This window comes from Acipenser ruthenus, chromosome 19 (genome assembly GCF_902713425.1).
Source record: "Acipenser ruthenus chromosome 19, fAciRut3.2 maternal haplotype, whole genome shotgun sequence".
NCBI lineage: Eukaryota > Metazoa > Chordata > Actinopteri > Acipenseriformes > Acipenseridae > Acipenser > Acipenser ruthenus.
In genome coordinates, this window is record NC_081207.1 from 12,494,745 (window position 1) to 12,501,513 (window position 6,769).

The following is a 6,769-nucleotide window of genomic DNA, read 5'->3' on the forward strand; positions in this document are numbered from 1 at the left end:
TCTTCAACCAAACCCTAATATTAGATAAAAGGGACCCTGAGTGAACAAATAACACAAAAAATTGATACATATTTCATTTATTTATTAAAGAAAGTTATGCAACATCCAACATGCCCCCGTGTGAAAAAGTAATCGCCCCCTTAGACTCAATAACTGGTTACGCCACCTTTAGCAGCAATAACTGCAACCAAACTCTTCCTGTAGTTATTGATTAGTCCATGCAGAACTGCTTCAACTCAGTGCCATTTGTGGGTTTTCGAGCATGAACTGTTTCAGGTCCTGCCACAACATCTCGATGGGGTTTAGGTCTGGACTTTGCAATTCCAAAACTTTAAATTTCTTGTTCTTCAACCATTCTGACGTAGACTTGCTTGTGTATTTCGGATCATTGTCTTGCTGCATGACCCAGCTCCGCTTCAGCTTCAGCGCACGGACGGATGGCCTGACATTCTACTGTAGAATTCTCTGATACAGAGCAGAATTCATGGTTCCTTCAATGATGGCAAGGTGTCCAGGTCCTGATGCAGCAAAGCATCCCCAAACCATGACACTACCACCACAATGCTTGACCGTTGGTATGAGGTTCTTACTGTGGAATGCAGTGTTTGGTTTTCGCCAGACATAACGGGGCCCACGTCAGCCAAAAATCCAATTTTTGCCCAGTGTCTTTCTGATGGTGGAGTCATGAACACTGACCTTAGCCAAGGAGAGAGAGGCCTGCAGATCTCTGGATGTTGTTCTAGGGTTCTTTGTGACTTCCTTGATGATTTTACTCTTTACTCTTGGAGAGATTTTGGCAGGACGGACACTCCTGGGAAGATTCACTACTGTCCCAAACTTTCTCCATTTGGACAATATGGCTCTGACTGTGGTTCGGTGGAGCCCCAGAGCCTTAGAAATGGCTTTGTAACCCTTTCCAGACTGATAGGCATCAACAACTTTTTTCCGGGGTCTTCAGGAATTTCTTTTGCTCGTGGCATGATGTGCCTCTAGAACCTGTGTGCTGACAACTTCACTCTGATGGTAAGGGCCAAAGTTAGTCAGATTTATATTGGGCAGGGCTGGCCCAAATCAGGCCTGGTTGTTAACCAAAGTACTCAAACAGCTGACCCTAATTATCCCTTTAATTGGGTTGAGTTAACTAGTGGGGGCAATAACTTTTTCACACCTGAAGATTGCATGTTTGATTACCTTGCACCCCAAACAAATGAGAGAAGCACCAAACTTTGGTGTCATTTATTATCTCAGACTCCCTCTATATACTACTAAACTCTATATACAACAAAATCTGACCAAATACAATGTGAACAATGTGCAAAAATGCAGAAAATCAGACAGGGGGAAATACTTTTTCACGGCACTGTATGTATATATATATATATACACATACTGCTGTGCAAAAGTCTTAGACATTTTGCATTTTTCAACTCTGAAAAATTGTGAGCATCAACAATTTACTCAAAGCCTCCACTAGTGTTTTCTACTATTATAACAACCTTGACTTGCATAATGAAGGAAAAACATTGAGTGAAATAGCTCACATCATTCAGTTTTCAAGGTGTGGTATCCAAAGCATAATCAACAAGTACAGAGAAACATCATCTGTAATTGACAAACCCAGGACTGGAAGACCCAAAAAGCTGTCTAACAAAGATGAACAATACTTGAAGATAATATCCTTAAGGAATAGAAAGAAGACAAGCGTTGAATTGACAACAGAACTGGCAGATAGCACAGGTGTCGTTGTCCATCAAATCATCAGTACAAAGGTCACTCTTGAAATCAGGACTTATTTATTCAACTGCAGAGGAAAAGTAGCTGATTGGATGTCTGAGTGCACCCATGCATGTTCACAGCTGCAGAACTTACAAACAGGCCAGGACTCTAGCTTTCTTAACTTCTTAAATTCTCCAAGTTAGGCTACTCCCAAATTTAGGCTAATTTACACAATCACTATTCTTTTATATAGAGCATCTCAATAAACCTGGAATCTCCCTTCTTAAATACTGAAAACCCCATTTGTAAATGTCCTGTCAATGCAGAATGTTTACTAGTGTTGCATTAATCTGAATCCCTCTTGCTTGCACCATGATTTTAGCCATGCACAGTTTTTGTTATGTCTCTGCCTACAGTATGTAGTTCTGCATTGTATTTCTAAAATGGCTACTGCTGATGTTCTGTTTTTGCTCTTCATCTTACCACCTACAGTGCCTACAGAAAGTCTACACCCCCTTTCAAAATGTTCACCTTTTGTTGCCTTATAGCCTGGAATTAAAATGCATTAAAATCTTTTTTTTTTCATTCATCTACACATCCTACCCTACAACTTCCAAGTGAAAAAAATATTCTAAAAATTTGTAGAAAATTAATTAAAAATAAAAACTGAAATAGCTTGGTTGGATAAGTGTCTACCCCCCTTGTAATAGCAATCCTAAATTCGCTCAGGTGTAACCAATCGCCTTCAAAATCACACACCAAGTTAAGTGGCCTCCACCTGTGTTAAATTGTAGTGATTCACATGATTTCAGGATAAATTCAGCAGTTCCTGTAGGTTCCCTCTGCTGGGTAGTGCATTTCAAAGCAAAGACTCAACCATGAGCACCAAGGCGCTTTCAAAAGAACTCTGGGACAAAGTTGTTGAAAGGCACAGATCAGGGGATGGGTATAAAAAATGATCAAAGGCCTTGAATATCCCTTGGAGCACGGTCAAGACGATTATTAAAAAGTAGAAGGTGTATGGCACCACCAAGACCCTGCCTAGATCAGGCCGTCACTCCAAACTGGATGACCGAGCAAGAAGGAGACTGATCAGAGAGGCTACCAAGAGGCCAATGGCAACTTTGCAAGAGCTACAGGCTTTTATGGCCAAGACTGGTCAAAGTGTGCATGGGACAACAATATCCCAAGCACTCCACAAATCTGGCCAGTATGGTAGGGTGGCAAGAAGGAAGCCATTACTCAAGAAAGCCCACCTTGAATTCCGTTTGAGATTCTGTAGCCATGTGGCAAAAAGTTATGTGGTCTGATGAAACTAAAATAGAACTTTCTGGCCTAAATGCAAAGTGTTATGTTTTGCGCAAACCCAACACAGTGCATCACCCAAAGAACACCATCCCTACTGTGAAGCATGGTGGTGGCAGCATCATGTTATGGGGATGTTTCTCATAGGCAGGGACTGGGGCACTTGTCAGGATAGAAGGGAAAATGAATGGAGCAAAGTACAGAGAACTCCTTGAGGAAAACCTGCTGCCCTCTGCAAGAAAGCTGAAACTGGGACGGAAGTTCACCTTTCAGCATGACAACGATCCAAAGCACACAGCCAAAGCTACACTGGAGTGGCTAAGGAACAAAAAGGTAAATGTCCTTGAGTGGCCCAGTCAGAGCCCCGACCTAAATCCAATCGAAAATTTGTGGCATGACTTAAAGATTGCTGTCCATCAACGCTCCCCAAGGAACTTGACAGAGCTTGAACAGTTTTGTAAAGAAGAATGGTCAAATATTGCCAGATCCAGGTGTGCAAAGTGGGTATAGACCTATCCCAACAGACTCACAGCTGTAATTGCTGACAAAGGTGCTTCCACCAAGTATTAACTCAGGGGGATGGAGACTTATCCAATTATGATCTTTCAGTTTTGTATTTTTAATATATAATTTTTTTCTAAATAAAAACTTTTTTCCCCTTAACAGTGTGGAGTATGGTGTGTAGATAAGTGGTAAAAAATCCTCATTTAAATGCATGAAACTCTGAGGCACTGACACAACAAAATGGGGTGTAGACTTTCTATAGGCACTGTAGGTTCAGTCAGGAAACTCATGCGATAGATTATTTAGTAAAACAGACTAGACAACACAATTACATAATACATATTTGACATTAGATTCTTTGGCCTTTGGCCTCACCTTCGGAGGTACCCCATAAATGAGCTTGCAGATAAGAGGATGCTGACCATAGGATAGCTACCCTCCCTCGTTAGACAAAGCCAAAAAAAGACTGGGGTGAAGGAGGCAAACTCTGCCGCACAGTGGGGGCGTAATGGATTGAGGTAAGATACAAATCTATTCCGTGCTGATCATTTGACATATTGTTTATCGAGGGACAAATAAGAAACTAGCTATTCGACTGATGATTTAAACTGGTATTGAATGCTCCTAAAATATCCTTGCTGTTTACATGATTTGATCTAAGATTAAAGTGAGCTCCCTGCCAGAACCACCGCTTTGCTTCATTTCCCACATGGACCACCACTACCTTATTCTCTCTGGCTCAGGCCAATAGCCTCTCCTGCCTGGGCACTTGAGAGGCAACGACCCACATGAGAATCTTTCTTCTACAGCTGTGCTGTTTAATTTCCATGCCCTTGTCTACTATCTATTCTCTGCTAGTCACCCTGGGTGGTGATGTGTATTTTCAACTGCACTATACTGTTACACTGCCTTGCCTACTCATTCTAAGTTTGTGATATCTGGATCTGGTGAGAACCTGGTATGCCAGCCCTGGGACCATCTCAGTTGGATTGTCACACCCTTTCCTTCTATATCTGTTTACTTGCACAAAGCTTTTGCCTCCCAATGTCTAACTACTTCTTCCAGTCCTGCTTTCTACTGGCTTGAATACCGCTCTTAATGGTGTGCATATCTCTATATGGTTGACCTGCCATCTCTGATATGCATGTGAGCTTTTCATCTAAATCAATAACCTGACTCAGAAGGTATGCAATATAATGGGAATTGCTGCAATTGTGTTTTCCTTATGCAGAAAGTCTACATCCAGCAAGTCTTGCCCTTTACTGGACTGCCTTTATAGTAATTCAGGTGAGTTTTTTTGAGTAATCAATAAATTAACAAGATTACCAATTGTGGGAATTTATATGAGGTTTGAGTGCTTAGGTACAAAAGGACGGGTTCTCTGCTGGCTTCCCACTATGAATCTCTCTTGTTGTTGAATGCTCTTATGTTGATGCCATCAGGGTCAAAAACCTTGAGAAGGGTTGGGGACTACAGATCTATCATACAGAACCCTTTACAAACTGTACGTAATATAGAAGCTGTAGATATACTTACTGGTACTGGTTTAGGGTTTCCATTTGGCTCCTGGTTCATCAGAACAGTTTGGGACTTGTTTTATTAATTTGCATACCAATGCATCTAGGTACCTTTCATCTGTTTTTATTGTATAAGAGATTACAGGACTACAAATAGCAAAATGCATTGCAAACCTGGACATTGAAGCCACGTGGTCATCCTGTACTAGCAGTCTGGTGCTAGAGAAATGGAGGGTCAAGGTTCTAAGTGTCTGTGATCTGGAGGCAGAGTAATCTAGCTGTTAGTCTACACTGCTAAATCCATGGTTAAGATTCCAGCTCTGTCATGGACTGGCTATGTGAAGTGCAGGTGGTACACTCAGCCTCCTTGTGTCTCAGTCCCAGCCCAGCTGTGAGACTGTGGTTCTATATAAAAACAATACCAGTTAAGCTACAATGAAAGTACAGAAAAAAGGTCACAAAAACAGTTTTTAGTTGCAGTTTTCTACAATATAACACTGCCACTGAAATTAGATTTAAAAAGCACACAGTTAAATTTCACCCTTTAGTTCAAAATCATTTACTGCAATTTCAATGGAGTTAAACTCTAGTTGTTTTTATGTACTTTAGCTAGGTAAATAACGTACATAAAATACTGTTTATGTACTAGAACACTGGTATCATACTTACAGGATAGATGATGACAGACTGTAAGGTGCTTTTAATTCCATTATATGTTGGCAATATGTTGGCATTTCAATTTTGAATGAGCGAATGAAAGACTACATCATTTAACTACATTCATATTGCATCGCCATGTTTTTTTAATAATAATAATAAAAAAATAACCATAACAAATTCCATTAAAACTTTAATTTCTCAACATAAATATCCAATGAGTACCCTCAAAAATAAAATACATTCCATCGTGCATGTATTTCACACGAATACATTTAGCGATGGACATTACTTAACTTTTATATTTACAGTCATTAAAAAATGTTTGGAAAACATTGACACTTTGTTAATACTATATTTCTATATTATTATTATTATTATTATTATTATTATTATTATTATTATTATAAATGTGATATAATTTGCCAGACAAAATAAAATAAAATAGACACATACATAAATATATATATATATATATATATATATATATATATATATATATATATATATATATATATATATATATATATATATATATAAATAAACAAAACAATAATTTAACTTACTTTCTGGTTTCCCGTGGGGTCCAGTTTTAAAAGCCCAACGTGGAACCTTCCAATAAAAGTTTTGGTGGTGCTTAAGTGCATTCTCTCCTCATGAAGATGGATCTACATCATGTCAGGGTAAGTTATGGTTCTGCTTGGAAAGAAGAAAACAAGTTTACTGCTCCCTTCTCCCCCACCCCCCCTCTCTCTCTCTCCTATAGGTCTGGCCTGTGGAAAAAAAAATCCATGAGAATTGATGTTGTTCTCAGATCATTGAATTTGTTCAATAGCCTTTGTGTGGCTTTGTTGCTGGACTGGAGTTCACAAATGAGACTCCCCCATCCGTGTTACACTGTTCAATCCGTCTGTCTGGAAGATTTGAAATGCTCAGTGCTGGTTTAAAATAATCGAACTTGAGTAAAGTAAATATAATTGGTAATATTAGACTAGTGTTTTATAAAATAAATAAATAAATAAATAAAGCTGACAAATACTTTAACTAGACAGACAGCGAGGCAATCTTTA

General features: G+C 39.2%; 1 protein-coding gene across 1 annotated transcript in view; it reads right to left on the reverse strand.

Moving 5' to 3' along the window:
* Nucleotides 1–6,377, reverse strand: part of LOC117424698 (integrin beta-4-like) — an 84,483-nt gene extending 78,106 nt beyond the window's left edge. Inside the window, exon 1 of the mRNA XM_058992481.1 lies at nucleotides 6,266–6,377. The gene's annotated coding sequence lies outside the window, so the exon portion shown is untranslated. The remainder of the gene's footprint in view (nucleotides 1–6,265) is intronic.
* Nucleotides 6,378–6,769: the final 392 nt, after the last annotated feature.